At 37.1% G+C, this 18528-nt stretch overlaps 1 protein-coding gene across 5 annotated transcripts in view; it reads left to right on the top strand.

The window, feature by feature from the left end:
- The window catches only part of PACRG (parkin coregulated), a 471461-nt gene that overhangs the window by 349923 nt on the left and 103010 nt on the right, over window positions 1–18528 (top strand). The window lies entirely within an intron of this gene.

Below are 18528 nucleotides of genomic sequence, written 5' to 3' on the forward strand. Positions count from 1 at the left end.
AAAGGCCAAGATTTATATTTCAAAATGTTATCTAACTTGAATAGTAATTACAGTACAGAGGTATTGCACATTCAAACATGTTTTTTAAATGTTCTGAGTGTTTGTATAAGAAACCTTGGCAGCTTTCCAGGACTATCTGTCTTTAGAATCTCCATTTTTGTTTTTGTTTTTAAATAGGAAATTGATGCAACCCTCTTATATTTAGATAATATTTAAGATCATTATGCAAAACAACAAAAGTTAAGGTTCTGACCTTGTATCAGACTCTGCCCTTTAATACACACATACTGCAACTTCTTGACTTCATAGTTTGAGGGCAGAATTTGACATTGGTCCTTAACTCACTTTGCTTTGATATTTCGGGGGTCTGAGATAAGGTCATGACATGTAGTATTTGTTTTGCACTATTAACTAATCAGCACTAGATAAATGATATCCCTGGTCACTGAGAGCTCCTTAAATCATAGCCCTGAGATGTAATATTGACATACATAAACTGTGGGTATACTTCAAGCTGGAGTGGTAATTTCCAGCTCAAAGAGATATACCTGCACTAGCTCTGATTAAGTGTAGCATACAAGCAGCTGGCTGGCTGCCCCTGAGTTCATGAGTGTTATGCAGGAGTATCCACACGGTACTGATTAAGGGCCAGATTCTTCTATCAATCATTGTTCAAATGAGTAGCTCTGTGGGAACTACGCAGATGAATAAAGACTACTACTAAAGACTATGAAATTGCAGGATATGGCCTAAACCAGGGGTCCCCAACATGGTGCCGGGGCAGTTGTGTGCGCCCGCAGGAGACCGCCCACCGAAATGCCTCCGAGAAGCGTTGCCGTTTCTCGGTGGCGTTTCGGCAGCGGCAAGAAGTGCCGCTGCCGCTTCTTGCTTGGGGACCACTGGCCTAAACTCTCAGGGTGAAATCCTGGCCTCACTGAAGTCAATGGGAGTTTTGCCATTGATTTCAATGAGGCCACGATTTCACTTTCACAGTTATGTTCCACCACAGTAAAATATAGAATGAATTTTTGAGGTCTGTCTCTTCGTTAGTTCCTCAGATTTCTTTTCCGGAACAAGGAAGGGCTCTTCCCATGAATACACAAATCATAGTAAATAATATTTTTAAATGCTCTTTTTCTTTAAAGCTCATTTTATATTGCTCTCAGCCATAGCTCTTATCTATGCCTGTTCTAGAATTCTGCCTCAATTATTCTTGTCATTATCTTTAGATTTAGTTTTTTGTCACTGAACATATGTTTCTAAAAGAATAAAATATTTGACATAGCTCCATGGTAGCTCTAACAATTTTGTATCTATATTTATCTGAATAATCAATTTCATTACCAATTAAAATTTAGAATCTCTATTTTGGCCCAATTTGGGTAAACATTTCAGTAGTCTCAAATGACTATACTATTATAAATTGCTGTTAGGACTTCTGAGATTGATAGGCCTTATAAACATTGAATATCAAATAGTATAGGAATTACCTCTGACTTTATCTGAAATAATTTAAAATAGCGTCTCTTTTAAGGGGCATTTTCTAATCCCTTTTCTGCTTACAATAATACCAAGGTGCAGAAGAAGAAACAAAGACAATCAACACAAATCTACGGCACTCTATCCATGTTTTATAATCTTTAATCATGTTTAACTACAAATGATAAAATATCAGTTGGAGGTGAGTTTTCAGGATGAGATCTCATAGGAACCAAGCCTCTGACCTTTCATGCTGACTTTCAACTGTGCTTCCCTTTGACTCTCTCGCCATTTTCTACCCACCAGGCTGTCACTATTCACTTTCTGCCTGACCAGCATCCTACTCCATGCACATCCCCACTCCACAATCAACTAGTAACTGATGCTCCAGCATGCTCCCTCCCACATTCATGCCTCCCATTCTGAAAAACTGAAAGGAGTATATTCTGAGGAAGGGCGCGATATCTGTAAAAAGTAGACTATTGTATACCTAAAATGGAGGTTTGACTGGAATATTATTGATCTAAAATCTATATTGAGCACCAACTGTTTCCCTTCATTTCTGAGATGATCTTGTGTTTTTTAAATGTACACACTTTCCCTGGTAAATAATTTTCATAAAACTGTTAATCATAATATAGTCTCCAATGTGAGGTTAACATGCTCTGATTCCTAATCTCTGAAAACAATATTTTAAAAAATAAAAATATATGTCATTCTAAATCCTTGATGTTGGGATCATGTTACAATGGTCAGGCAATGAATAAATACACAACGACAAGAAGAATTCAGATTAGTGGATTCAAACAGCAATGTTTTTGTTCTGTCTTCATTTTCAAAGAAAACTAACTGTAGTTCAACGAAGAAAAATTTAGGGTGCTGTCACTACCAGCATCTCGTGTCCTTATGAAAGCAATTGAGTATTTCTCTGTTAGCAGCATTGCTGTTTCCAGAAATGAATGTTAAACACCAGTCATGAGGACAGCATTGCTTTAGGAGGCAAAAGAAGGCAGAGTTTTCATGAATGAATTGCTTTGTGGAATAAAAATGAACGAAAATAATCATTCTGGTAAGTTGGAGCTGATGTCTTAGGATACTGATGCTGAAATTGAAGCTGTAGTAATTTGGAAATTGTGATCATCCACACTACATATCTGTCATTCTATTACATTGCTTTAAAGTTTACTCTGTGTATCTAAGGAGGGATTGCCTTAACATTCTTAAGGCGGATCTCTTCTGAGCCTGATGATGGAAGTCAAATGGGAGGTTTGCTTTTGACCTCCATGAAAACAGGAGCAGGCCCTCTTTACTGTGTCATACCTGCCTTGGAGAAAATTAAATATATACTTTATCTGCATACTCTTTTGTGTGTACATTGAGCAGTACTGTCAATGCCCTTAAATTATTTTGAATATACATTTCAATCTCAGTACTGTTTTTTAAGCTGCTTGTCAGACTCGAAATGGTCTCCTGACTTTCACTTTGAAGATAAATTGGTGACAAGGAAGGCTTTTCCAACTCCTCTTTAGTATTTAGACTCATGTCAAGTCCTTCACTATAAAGATTATTAAACATTAGCTATGGGCAACTTAGTCTCCTCACGACTGGACAAATATATTAAATTTTATATCCTGAATCTTCTGTGAAACAATTTTTGCTTCAAACAAAACAGACCCTCATGTAGTTTTCTTATTCTCTATATGGGAAGGAATGATATATAAATTCTTATACCATAGTGACATTAAGATATCATGAGGATGAGCTTGTTCTGTAAACCTAGAGTTAGGTCAAGCAGTAAAACTTAGCTCAGAGAAAGAAGTGACATGTAGGTGTGCACTACCCTAGGAGGAGTCCAGAGAAGGAATTGCAATGCAAAGTCATAATTCCTTCTTTTCTTCCTCTTTATTCCTATGGGAAAGTAACTTATTGCAGCCCTGAAAGGGTGCAGTTTACTTCCCTCCTTGCACTGGTTCAGCCATGATGGTTAGTTCATTTGGGTGGGGGGCAGAGCAAAGGTTCTTCCACTCTCTGCCCACCAGCTCATGAGGCTTTACCAGGCTCACAGTCCCTTTTCTTTCCCTACCCAGTATATGATCCACAGTGCACAGAGCCCTAACATGGCTGCAGAAGGGACAGGAGGGGAGGGGGATCTTACTCCTCTGTGTGTCTTGCATAAATACAAATCTGGCCCTTAGATAGTAGAATAATTATAAAAAACTTCAACATGGTGGAATCCTGTGATTTAAGATATCCTTCTTTCTGAAACTAATATGTTTCCTTTATTTCATTTCACTGCCAAGGCTTTGCCAAACCATCAAGCCATCTTCAATGAGATAGCATAGGTCAATTCTTCTTTTAAAGAGATACTTACGATATCCCCAGAAAGGTCCAAGCCTACCTGGTGAATGCTCTGCCATTTTAGAACTTCTAGTGCCCAACCTTCACCTCCCTTCCCCTATTTCAAAAGCCCCAAGCTTGGCACTGTTTACTGCTCTTTTACAGCTGGCAGTTTTGATATATATGCCCCCCATTAGCCCTCCTGGTCTGCTCTTCCAAAAAGGTCAGATTTTTCAACAGAATTCTGCCTTGTTCAGCCTAACAACATGAAACCTAATACACTAAATTTCTAAGATTTCTGTCAGTCTCAATTGTTTGTATATAGATGTTCAAGTGATGTGAGGACTTGCTTTATCTATGGCTTGGTACATGAAGGACGCAAGGTTCTTTGAATTGTCTGGACCATGTATCTTATCCGTATTTACCATTGCTGCTAGATTATCTTTTCTGCCTTGCCCAGTTAGATTAAATGATGGCCTCCATAAAAGTATACCTGGCCATCTTCTTAGTTTTCTACTGGTTAATTGAGAACAATCTTTGTCTGCACAGCGGGTAATGTGTACTTCTGTTAAGGAGCTAATACATCTCTTCACTCCCATCTGTTCTGATTCTCTGCTCTGGTAATTAAACTAATCTTAAAATGGCTGTTCAAGATCTGTTGTAGCCTTTACACACTTGCAGCCTTTGGTTATTACCTCTAGAGATGGCCTACATTACCATAACATCAACCTTTAACTTCATGCTTAGTAAACACTGCAGAAACTGTCCTTTACAGAGACAGAGTGGTCCTCCATGATGTAAAGTTCCCCCTCAGAACTGACAGAGCTTAACAAAACAGGCTCACTGCTAACATGAAAAGTTGTGCTGTAAGACTTTAACAGCCTGTTCCACCAGAAACAAAGTAGCTTTTTAGTTTTTCAGGAAACTTCAAATTTTAAAAGTTACCTAGGCAGCTAGTGAAGTTGGTTCACAGTTTTACAAATATTAATGCTATAGTGCTGTGTGAACTCTTTGGCCCCAGTTGTCCGCTCTGTCTGTGGACAGTGGCTGCTGCAGGGAGCCGTCTGTGGCAGTGTTTGGTGCATCGAAATCGTAGCTTTACTCTGCTAATGATCCCAGTGAAGTAAATGGAGCTATTCATGTAGTAAGGTCCTATTCAAAGTCAGTAAGGACTGCAGAATGTGGCCCAAAGAGAGACAAAAATATTTAAGTGCAAAGCACACTTTACCCGCTCCTGTGCCAGTTACCATACCATCTACCACTCTTTCATAAATTACATGTATCTGAACAACAGTTCAATTTGACTGGGTTTGGTATATAAAAATTATCTCCACATGGGTGAATGGAATGGGTCCGTTTTTCCTTTTAGCTCCTATTACTTGTATGGTCTGTCACCAAAACTTGTTTTAGTCTCAGAAACTTCGGTGGTACCTTGCTGAGCAGGCCAGTTTAACTGTTGCAGTCTCTTAACTGTGTGGTATCACTAAACAATTGTTTATTCATCTTCAGTCCCACAGCTCTGTGTAACATACAGGTCAGAACTAGTGATGTTTAGTTGCACATTTTCTAAAGCACAGTCCTGTGAATTCTCACAAACTTGTAGACAAGTCCTGTGAATCCTATCCCCTATCTCTAATTACTGCCTAGAAACAAACATTAGAAGAGATGCTTGTATTTTTATATAAATTATCCCTGAAGTTGCAGTAGGTTACTGCTTTAGCCTTCACTCCAGAAGAGAGGAACTTTGGAGGAAAACCATGACTGAGAAAAAAGAGTTGTTTTAATGGACTATCTCTTCGCAGATCCATACAACTCCTCTTTTGTATTGGCCTAGCCTCAAGTATAACTGGGGTTAGGAGCCATGATGAAGGGAAGTCTGGAAAGGTATATGCAATATTTAGGAAAGGGAAGGCAGTGTTTGGCACTTGCCTCGGTATACGTAGAAAGCTTACCGGAAATTTTAAAAGTCCATTGCTTCTGGGTCAATGTGGCACAACAGGAGAAGGTTCCAAATATATTGCTGTTCAAAGGCTGTCACCTATTTGAAGATCTCTAGTTGGAGGTAAGTCAGTTTTACTGATTCATGGTTCCATAGTTACTGTTATCATAATTTAAATTTTAGTGAGGTGGTAACTTGATCCTTTTGTCTTTTGTCACAGAATTCATTTTAGTTTAGCAAGCTGCAGAGTGGTACAAATATAGACATTATGTAAGGAGAAATATATCTTATAGGAACTGCTATATTAGATAAATTATGACATTCAAGATAGTTTTTCATTTCCTCTACTCTATCTTCAACGATATAGTCTTCCTTTTCAAAAGTAGTACCCTCATTTCAATCCCTTCTCCTCTTTTCAGATTTTTTTAAAATTTCATTTGTAATAGATCATTTAACATGATATATTACATTGCTCCTGAGAAAGGAAGAGAGATTGATAGCACTAAAGAATGAAGTTTCATATTTTTCCATGGGTTTAGAGATAGTGCAGGCAAGTATGACAGAGATTCTCAGCACTGCTTCAAGAAAAAGGCACTTCTTACCCCCAAAGATCATGCGTTTACATTGAAATGTATGAGTTAGGTTTTACTTAGATGTTTTGTATTGGAACATTGAATTATAAATACTTCTTCCTTTGTTGATATCTGAGGATAATTCAGTTTTTATGCTCTTTCAATCTATCTAAAAGATAAAACCACTGAATTCTTTTGCATTATATTTCAAAGGACATAACTTAAAGAAAAGGTACTTTTTGGAGTTGTTTTCTAAAGCCTCATTAAAATTGAACAAATCATCAGTTTCCACAATGGCTCTATAAGCGCTTGGGTTTTGTAAACATTTTGGAATATCACTTAATAAAGAATTTTATTTGAAGCCTATTCTAGTTGGGCTTAAATGCCAGCATTGTTTTGGAGAAGAATAATGCATTATTTTCAGAGATTTTTTTCCCCTTTAATTCTTTGCTTTTCAGGCCACTGTTTAAAATCTGGTGCTGCTGGCTGGGTCACTAGGGAGAGAATGTGACACACGATTCCGTAGAGTAGTAAGCTACATAATTTTTATATTTCTCTCTCATTCTCAATAAGGTTTTTTTAATTTACTTTGCTAACCCCTTTTTTTATTTAATTTTTTTGCAAATGTGTACTTATTAAAACCTGAAATAAATAGAAATGAATGAGTAGTTAAGAGCAAAGGAAAATCTGTACATAAAAAGTTGAATATTGATTAGTAATTTGCTGATTTGTTGTACACCAGTGCTATATAGAATGAGTACAGGAGAATTCTTATTTACATTTTTCTGCTACTTTTATTTTCCAGATTTCAAAATTCTTCTTTTCCCTTAATTGTGGTGTGTGAAATTTAAAAATCAAGTACTGCATTGAAAACTGAATTATTATAGTGGCACCTTTCAACATAAGACAAGGTTTTACAGTAAATTAATTTTATACGTGTGGTATATTCTAATGGCAGTGTGGTTCTAGCCCATGCTGTGTTTGCTTCTGACACTTCATTCTGCAGATGCTAAGCAGCTGGGACTGAAATTGTCACCGTAGTCGGCTGACTCTGAAAGGTGTACACTGCAGTTGGGATCTGTAGGACAGCATTGGTGAACTACCAGTAGGGCTGGTAAGCATGGTGTTTTGCTATTCGTGATCCAATAAAATTAAGTGAACTGAAGGGACTGGTCACTGAAGATTGGTCAGCTGGCAAGAACACTGTGCTCATCATAAGCCATGAGGTATTACTGAGTAACTGTCTGAGGAATACTGTTTTCTTAGAATTTTTGGAGGCATTTTTGTCAGTGGTTGTACTTCATGCCTTACCCTATTATCTGTTTCTTCTAAGTGCAGCTCTTAAGCACACTCAGAACTACTATGCTTGGCTGACAGAAGTAAATAAAAAAAATATTTAAAATGGCTGTTCTTGCACAGTATTTGTATGTGTAGTGTATGTCCTGCCCTGGTGGAAGGGAATTCTCAGCTTTAGCTCTTTTAAATCTGACTTAGCCAACTTCTGTGCCACCCCAGACCAATCATAAGTGGCATGTTGGGAGTAGCTTGGAGAGGGAAGTGGCATGGCTAGAGTGCTGTTTATGGATGGTAGCCAGCTGAAATAGGTTAAAGAAATAGGCCTAAATGCACAAAAAGGAGTTAGGTTTGGTGACAGTCATCATCACACCTCCTAACCTTTAGGTACCTAAAAAGTCTCTGCAACTCACAAAGCCTGAGTTAGGCGCTTGGGCTCCTATAAAATGAATGGGGAGAGATATGCACCTTAGACTGCAGTTCACAAAAGCCAGCACATTAGGCGGGGAGCTGCTGAGCAGAGAGGAATATGTGAAGCACCACATTAGGCTTAGCCATAGGAACCTAACCATGGGCTGTAGAGAGGCACCTATCTCTGCTTGGTATTTTCAGCTGCAAACCCTCTATTGGCAGTAGGTATGTATGCTGCTAGCAAGCAGCAGTGAACCTCCCTCATAACTTTTAGCCCAGTGGCTAAGATACTCACCTGGGATGTGGGAGACCCCTAATTCAAGTCCCCCCTCTGCTAGAGGGGGCAAAGGGATCTGCCACCTCTTAAGTGAGTGCTCTTAGCATTGAGCTATGGGCCATTCTAACATGGGGCTCCCTTAGTCTCTCCTGTTGATGCTATTGCCCTCTGAATAAACCATATAAGAGTAACTCTATAAAGTTATTCTCATGTTTGTGCTCAGTCTTGCTCCCCCCGCCCCCAGGATATTAGCGAGACAAGGTGGGTGAGGTAATATCTTTGATTGGACCAACCATAGGTGCTGACTCCGTGGGTGGTCCAGAGCTGGAGCACCCACGGGGAAAAAATGGTGGGTACAGAGCACCCACTGGCAGGCCCCCATCAGCTTCCCCACCACCCATCCACAGCACCTCCTGCCCACTGGTGGGCCCCGCGGATCAGAGCCTCCCCCTTCCTCCCCGTGCCTGCCGCCCACTGTGAACAGCTGTTTTGCAACATTCAGGGAGGCTGGGAGGAAGGGGGAGGAGTGGGGACGCAGCACGCTTGGGGAAGGGGATGGAACTGGGTGGGAAGAAGGGGGGCCTTGAGGGAAGGGGTGGAGTGGGGGCGGGGTCTGGGGCAGAGCTGGGGGTTGAGCACCCCTGGCAGTTTGAAAAGTCTGCGCCTGTGGGACCAACTTCTGTTGGTGAGAGAGATAAGCTTTCTAGCTTCCACAGAGCTCTTCTTCAGGTCTCTTTGTCATAAGGACCATTGACAGCTCAATGGCATCAGTTGTGCATCTAATAAAATCAGCTCCCTTGTATGTGTGGGAAAGGTGACTTTTTTTCTTTTTTAATTATTTTTTTTAAGATATGCCACATTCTGGAGAGCAAGACTAATGTCTTACACTTATTCTTTAAAACTTTATGTCCATCATACTAAATTCCAGCCAACTTATGTGCATTTCTGATAGACCTATCATCAAGGTACCTTTGTGGGGTTTGATTTTGATAAGTCATCTCTTTATAAACTCCTATGTACTGGTAGTTTCAAATTTTAGCAGATAGTTCTAGTGATATCTACTGAAGCGGATATTAAGAGTTCTATACATACAAAGGAAAAAAGTCACAGAAACCCATCTGTTCAGAGGATTATAGCATTTTTTTCAGGCATCCAAAGCCATTATTAATTGACCTTGGTAGCTTGAATTTAAAAAAAAACTTTCATGTGTATTCCAGTACAGATGGTGATAGCCCCAGAACTGTTGCTTCAAGTCAGCGATCACAAGCTATTTTAAAAAGAGCATATCCCTTGATATACTTCTTACTGATCATGGCCCATTAACAGTGCTAAGTTCCAGTGGGAGAGAGGGTTAGTCAAGAACTCTGCTTGGCTGCTTCAGGGCAGCCAGTGTTATGCAGTCTACTGAACTAATTATACAACTTGATGAGGTCATTAGAGGACAATAAAAGAAAATGAAATCAGTTTGCAATATGTGTGGACAAATTAACCATATAGAGAAATTATGGTTTGTTGGCTCAAAACTTTCCATTTTTAGAAAAGCTAGATTCTCATGTAGTCTCAGCAACAGGATGTTTGGACTAATTTTATGGAACTTTTATTTTTAAAATTGGGATTTGGATCTTGTTTCTATCTGATCGGAATAGATAGTGGGAAAATGAGGCAGCTTGACACCTTGAGCCATCTACTTAATGGAGGCACTCCCATTGATATAAGTCAGAGGGAGCAGATCTCAGATGGTACATGGCCCTTTTGCAAAGTTTTTTCTGCTGATCTGGAAAACGTTTACCTGAGGTAGACATGAAATCTGGTGATTACAATGGCAAAACTCCTATTGATTTCAATGGGATAAGTATTTCACCCTAGCCAATTTGTGGTAGTTTGAGGAAAACTGGATCATTTTTTATAGTTTCCTTTTTAAAAAATACTGTATATACATATTCTATTTTATATACAAAATATCTATTAGTCTGGATGGATATTGAAAGTGAAATTAATAATACGTAGCACTTTTCGTCTATAGACTTCAAAGCTCTCTTACAGCTGGGGGAGAGCATCATTAACTCCATTTTAAAGATGGGGAAACTGAGACTGAAAGAGGTTGAGTGAGCCGTTCAAGGGTACACAATGGGTCACTGCCGGAACTGGTTCCTCATCCAATAACCTGTCAAAGGGACCACATTTATTCTATATAGCATTTTTTGGGCAAACTGTATTTGAAATTTCAACTAAATTGAATGTCTGTGCCTGTGAAGTTCATGAAAAGCATCAAGCAGCCTTGAGCTATGGTTATGAGTCTCCCTGAATCTTTTTTATATTTCATTTTATTCCAGTATTTTTATCCCGTTTGTTTTCCCCTTCCCCAACTTGTTACTCATCACAGCAGTTCTACTGCAGACCAGATAGCTATCACACACAGCTCTAGAACCAGTGCTGGATTTTAAATTTGGTAGAGGCCTGGTAGAGGCCTACTTTAATAACACAGTAGCCAGAACTCCACTAATTTCCCCAAGAACTAGTTATATTATCTCTGCTGCTCACTCTGATCTAATCTAATCAAAAAGTGCTGGGGATAAACTTGCCACAAAGATTTCCCCATATTTGCAGATTTGATATTATCATGCACTATAGTTTTGAAAATTTGTAGAAGTAACATTAGCGTTATACCATTGCTTTTCATAATGCAATATGTGAGTATATATTTGTTTTTCCATTATAATAAAGCCTCTTTCCAGGTTTCTTCTGGACTGAAATTTGGCCAATATTCATCCTTGAAAAGCAATTTCCTTTCTCTAAATGTAAAAGAAATGTGGTATAACCATTTGTGAGTTAATCAAGTACTAAATTAAAAAAAAAGTTTACCAGATCTTGGTGTTTTTGGATTCGTAAATACATCTTACAACTTGAATTTATAAAATAATTTTGGGAAGGAATTAATCCATTATATAATGTAATCAGTTCTTTCATTTCAAACCCTCCCCCTTAAAAAAAAAATGAAATTGGCTACTGTATATCTACTGCAACTATTTTTTAAAGACATTGCACCATTAAAACAATGTGTTCTTTCTAAATGAAATATGAATTAACACAAACATAACAACATGGTATGTATTTAATTGTTTTTATGGCTAACAAACAAAACCAGGAAATTCAAATGTCAGTTTAATGTCCTGTTCTCACTGACACTCTGATGAATCCAGGACAATTACATTTCTATAGGGGACATTTTCTATATTTCTTTTCTATAATTAACATTATTTATTGATAAGGTAGTCCCATGAAAACAGGATTCTTGTTTCTGATCCTACTGTGTGTTCACTAGCTAAGGTCATAAACTGTGTGACATCATAATTGCTGTGTAAATGATTATTAACGAATATTCCATTGCAGACAAAATAAGAACTGTCAGGGCCTTTATCCAGCCATAGAACCAAAACTTTGTTCAAGTTTGGACTGAGTCAAATTAATCCTCCTCACCTAATCTCAACTCTAATCTCTATAGATTCTCTTGCCATCCCCATCCTGTTCCAATCCTAGACCTTCATCCCTAATCTTTGACAGCACAAGGAATGTGTCAGAGAAGCTTGATGCATTCTAGAACAAAGTAGTGTGGAATCCTCAATGTGCTAGCAATTTTTCCATGAGCAGCAAAATAGGGCCCACCAGAGAGGATCTGAGACCCACAGGCTGCATTACCTAAAATGTAGGTAAAAAGAGCAGGAGTGGGGAAGGAGATACCAGATAGAAACTGGGATAGGATAAAGAACAGCGTCCATGCATTTGAAGATTTAGATTGGATGGAAAAGGAGGTTTGGGAAGTAAATCAGAAGGTGAAACAGTGGGGAGAGTGAGTAAAGTAAGGAGGAGAATTCCATGGGTTTGATAGGATGGAGGCATAGAAACTCTGTAGGTTTGAACATTCAAACAAGTAGCTGAAATTAACACATTTCACTCTTTATGACTTTAGGTGTGTGTCGGGGAGGATAACAGGAGCTGATGAACATTTAGAAACAGAATTTTGTTTTCAAAGATTGTCTCTAGTACTAACACACCAAGGAAGAGAAATACATAAAATGTATAGGCAGAAATATTTCTCAAACAGAAAATTTTTCAGTATTTTAATAGGTGATATTAGTTGTTAATTATTGGTGTTGTGACCCTTTTTTCTTTTAAAAAAGAGCTTTTTTAAATGTAAAATTATTCAGATATGGCTTATGAGCAAAAATGATCTGACAAGTTAATGGTAACTGATAGCCAAGCAATTTTTGCTACTGATATCACAGGTATATGGTATCCTGTACCTGTCCTCATACAGATTTGATATGATTTTAATTGTGGCTTTTGTTATCTTTCTTTTTTTAAAATATCAAAGATCAATTTATGACAACAATAAAGAACTCTAGGGAATGCATTGTTGTGTCAAACTTGCTCTCTTTGGGTGTACTGTGACAACTCATGACATAAAAGGTCAGAAGCACACCTTTATAAAATATGCCCTGTTACTTCTTATTGATTAACTCCAGGTAACTGAAATTCAATTTATGAGCTGCCAACTAGAGCTGGGCAAAGTTCACAACATTTTCATGGTGAAAACATATTTTCTTAAACATCCGAAAATTTCGATCCAAAAACAAAGTGATTTGTCACCATTTTCACAGGAAAAATTGGTCACTATTTTGACCAGTTATCCACCTCTCATCTAGCAAGCACTGGTGACAATAATAGTGAAGACATGGTTGCAAGGGCCTCAGTGCAGGCTAGCCACCCCAGTACAAGCTTGTCAGGAACTCTGGGTACATACCCGCTGAAGCCTTTGTCACCATGCCTTCACTACTTTTGTTATCTTTGCTAGCGTTATTAAAGCTAGCATGGGTATGCCTATCTATGCTACAATCACACCTTCACTTGGAGCGTAGACATACTCTGATTACTCTAGGCAGACCACAAACTGACAATTTACCCATTGGTAGCTACATAAAAATGACCTGCTTCCCACTATTTCAGATATTTGTGTTGTGCTCACCATCTTGGCAAATCAGTCAACAGTTTTTAGGAGTTGAAGTAGAAATTTAGGACCCTAAGTTTAGGCCCCCAAGTTTGAAAATATTGTCCATAAAGCTAAGTACTTTTGCCAAATTAAACAGTTCTAATTCTGCTTTAAAATTATAATGGCTACTGTTTATAATATTTTGTCCCTAAACCAGAGTAAATGAATGAACATTAGGACTTTTTATTTGTCCTAAGGGTACTTACCATTTAAAATATTAGAGGAGATTAATGGTTTCCAAAGTTCTCTCGATTCTAGCAAAGTCAAATTAGTCAGGCAGCTCTGTCAAAGAGACTACCAATTTTATTACCAAGAAGCTGTGGTGAGGATGTACTGCAACGGGTATTGAAAATCCATCTATCTCAAGGCTGAGTCATTACATTCAAACAATGTTCTCAATCCTATGCCCTTTCTATGGCTTGAGATGTTTTGTCAGGTATATTTAAAATTCAGGATAATTTATTTTACCCCATAGTAAAACCACTACCTAGAATGCACTTGTATGGCTTCTCCTGCAGTTTTGTATGCCACAAATGTCTGAAATAATGCAGGGGCTCATTTGTGTGTGAATTATTATTTCCTTCTCAGATGTATACTATATTATTTACTGATGGGTGTTAAGAGGACATCATTCCCCTTTTATACCAAAAGCCTGATAATAAATACAACCAAAATCAGAAAGCTATCTTGAAGTGATATTATAAAGTTATTAACCCTTTAAACTGTGAAGTTACACTTAGAGCTAACCTGAGCCTCCTTCCCTTTTCTGACCTCCCAACTGTGAGACACTTTTTCACTAATTATGTCCATGTTTTACTTAATCGTATAAATAGCTAATATTGATGCAATGTCACTGCTTGTAGTTAGTATACATTTATGTGGTTTAGCAAGTTTGTTGAACTTAAAATGAAATCTTTTGGATCAAATTTAATCCCCTGTACAGTGTTACAGTTAAAGAGTAATATTTTTCAGATGGAGTATCTTTTCTGTACTCATTTCTTTTTAAGTACTACAGAATATATCTTTCCCTACTATCTTATTTATAAATGCTGCTGCTGAGCAGGGAGTTATTTTTGACTCCTTCCTTATCTTGTCTTTCAGATCAGGCCATGTACAAATTCTACCTCTTCTTCCTCCATAATATTTAAAATATTGAACCTTTTCTTATGGCCTAACAGCACAAGCTCCCATCCATGCCCTTATTCCCCATCTTGATTACTATAACTCATTTTCTTTGCCTTCTCTGACACCCACACTGGCTCTTCCAGTCCATGTAAAAGGCAGCCTGTACATTCATATTCTTTACCTGTCCCTCTGACCATCTCTGGTAATTGCCATTACTTCTGTATCGAATTAAAACCTCACTTAAGTCATTATATTGATACATTTTAATGTTATAATGGCATTCTTTCCAGGGACAATAATTTAAAAATAATTATAGAATCAGTAAAATTAGCAATGGAAAAGGCTTATTAGTCCATCCCCTGCTACTCTGGGATTGTTCCCTGCAGAATATTACAGGCATGATAGAGAGTAGTAATAAAATATTAATAATTTTGTTTTTCAGTTCTAAAATATAACATCCACTTATAAATAGGCTGTGCAACAAACTTAGACATTAAATTCTCCCATGTGTTTTGTTTCTTAGAATAAATAATGAGTCTAGTGATAGATGTTAAAATATATATATTAAAGAAGAAAGCAACTGAAAAGCTGTTGCTTAATATGTGAATCCTTGCGTAACGACACAGTAAATGTAGTTGCACAGAATATAAATTTTTATTTTTCTGTTGGACAAAAATAAAACTGAAGAAAACTCTGCCAAAGTTCTACAGCAAATCACCTGAGGAGAGAATTCTGGGGTATGTCATTTTTCTTACTGGAATACAGCATGGCCACTGCACATTAGATAGTGTGAAGTTCAAAAGCTTAAAAAAATCAGATTAATATAAAAAGTTAAATGTTTTTAAAAAGTGATCATACTTATTATCATTTCACTGAAAATATTTAATCAGAAAAGACATTGTAGAATCTGTTTCATAGGCTGCACAAGAAATGTGTGGTTGGCTGATTCAAGAGGTTTCAAGTGTTCAAATAATTTCTACATTTATTTTTAAAAACCTAAATTACATTGACACATATATTATTCAGAACAACACTGTTACTGTACTGTGTACAGGATCTACAATGAATCTTAATGTTTTATTGCTCATGTAAACAAGAACAACAGAAAGATTATTTATTCCCAGAATGGAGGGGGGAAATAGTCTAATTAAAGTGTGCATTGTTTTGCCTGTGGGCCCCCCAGGAGCTGTCTCTGATGGGAAGCTGATGCCTCACAGTCACTGATGCATGAACTCAGGCTCTTTGTTTTGCAATAGGAAAAAAGGGATCTGCGCGGTGCCATTACTTGACTACTGCATGTAAAAGGTTATTGTACTTGACTCCTCTGCATCTGCACAGAGCTGACACAGAATCTATCCTTTTTTCCTTCTGCGTCTCTGACTGTTGTGTTTGTTTCTTTGTTTTTGCATCAAAGGACAACAGTAAGAATAGATTAGAATCAACCTTTTATCTCTATACCAGTGAAAGAATTATTTTGTTAACTGGTGTATTGATATCCAAAGAATTGCTTACTATACCAAATTATTCAGAATAAGTAGATGAGGGGCAAATTAAACTTTGAATCACCTGTTCCTTTGGGCAAAATACATAAACTAAATCACCTGCAACCAAATCTCATATTATTTACATGGCGTGCAAAAATGTTTTTCTAAAAATGTGCTTGACAAAAGATTTGAATTGCCTCATGAGCATATAATAGAGCCCACTTAATACTGAAGCGCTCTTTTGTACACCTCTCTATATAATTAAATCACATGGAAAAATGTCACAAGGCAAAATAAAATATATTTATTCCAGTCATATCTTCCCACAGCATGACATGTAGTCTGAAAACAACACTAAGCATTTTATGCCATCTGTGCTAATAGGGGGTACATTTACAAGGCATGTCACTGTAAATTATTCCTTTTTGAATTACACAGAGTCTGCTTATAAATATAAGCATCTAAATAGAATGATCTACAAAGATAGAAAGTCATCAGTACTTAGCTCAACTTCAGCCATTTCTCAAGTGCTGTTTGTACTTTGAGAAACAGAGCTTGTTCATCATGACATCATTTACTGTTTTATACACGGAGACAGAATATTGTCACAAATCTTTTTATGCAGACAGTAAGGTCTTTTCAGTATGAAGAATAAAGCTCAATAATAATTATATAAAATGCTATAAATATTCCTAAATAAGATAGTTTCTCATATATTTACAATTTATTTGTTTATTAAAATAATCTGAAAATATATGTATGGCACATCGTGTTATAATTCCTCAGATCAAGAAGTATGCATAAAACATTTGTGAGGCCAATTATTTGTAACTCTGATGATGTTTATATATCAGAGTCTGTATAAGGGATGTGTAGAATCAAAGAATGTGTTTAAATCCACATATATAGTGTAAAATTACACCTTTAAAATTACTTTCTCCGTAGATAACCATTCTGCAGATAAGATTTGTACTTTATAATTGCCGCTTTTGAGATTAGATCACTTATTTGATATCTAAATTTTTCCTTGGCTCAGTAACACAATTTAATAATTCTTTAACAGAAATTTGCAGATAATATTGGCCTTGATTCTCTACTCTTTCAGAGCAGAGCTCAGACACATGAGTGACGGGGGATTGTAAGGAGCCAGCTGCAGCTCCCTGATTCAGAATCAACCATCCCCAATATAAATTAGGACTGTACAGGGGCAGTTCTAATTTATGCTACTAGAATAAGGTCCCTCTGAGACCTTAAATCAGAGGAGGATCAGGTACAGAAGATCTCCATTTCTCCCACACCACTCATACAACCCCCAACATATCCCCTCCTTCCTCTTATTCTGGGGATTCTTTGGTCACATATCTATCTTAACTATCACAAAATAGGGATTTTTTTTTCTGCATAATTAGTACTTCTTACTGTGCTTAGTTTCTGTAGTCTGCAGCGTGCTCCTGGGTAACTTCTGTGTTGTTATTGCTGTAGCAGTAGAATGTGGATTAGTAATTAAAAATAATATCTAGTTCTTTTGCAGTGCTTTTCATCCATAGGTCTTTGTTTGAAATGTATGGCCTGTTTTTAACATTTGCAGCAGATAACAACATTTAGGAAAAACTGTAAGATTTGTGTACCAAATCAGTATTGTTGATTTTTTCTTTTTGCCTTCTAAAATCCATGGCCTGAATTTAGGGTTTGCATTCTTCTGTTTTCATATTGTTTCAAAAAAAATGTATAGCGTTAGGTTCAGTAATTCTTCTTAAAGTAATGATGATTGAAGGAATAATCATACAAATGCAATATGAAATGCAATATGGCCAAAATGAAAACCCTATAAATAATCAGTCGAGCAAGAAATACTGTATATTGTGACAATGGTACTGTAAAAATTACATATAAATCCACAATCCAGGGTCATATAGTCACTGTGCATCAGAGGAAACAGATGTGAAGCTTGATTATTTAGGATGCACTTTGTCATCTTATTGTAGCATTAGTCAGTCCTTTTCTGTATATATGCTGAAATGGAGGAGCAAATTTAGATGCAGCGTTCAAGCATATGTAAGTTTGAAATCTTCAGGAGCCAGAAACAACAAAAGCTTAATATTTGACATTCAGAAATCACCAATCCTATGTTAGAGGGAGAAAAGTTGGACAATACATTTCGGATGCCCATTTCGGATGCAAATCAGCTGATGACTGAACTCTAGGTTTCCTTCATTTTGCCTTTTTTAAACAGGTTCAACTTGATTTAATCATGCTTTGCAACTCTCACTTGTTTGACTGCAATTCAGTATTCCAACATGGTCCATTGTGCAAAATGGAGAATTAATTTCTTTTCTAATATCATTGTAGATGATGTATAATATGCTTGCTACTTTCTGATCAAAAACACATTCAAAAATATATTAGGAATAAATCTATGCAGTTGAATTCGCTATTTTTTGTAGAGCTGTGTGAAATGGGTAAAAAAGAGTAAACATTTTTTGTCAATTTATTTCCAACAATTACGTGCCCTGAGATTTGAGGCAACCTGTTTTTCTTTTGCATATTAGCTTGCAAAACCCACT

Source organism: Chelonia mydas, chromosome 3, assembly GCF_015237465.2.
Source record: "Chelonia mydas isolate rCheMyd1 chromosome 3, rCheMyd1.pri.v2, whole genome shotgun sequence".
NCBI lineage: Eukaryota > Metazoa > Chordata > Testudines > Cheloniidae > Chelonia > Chelonia mydas.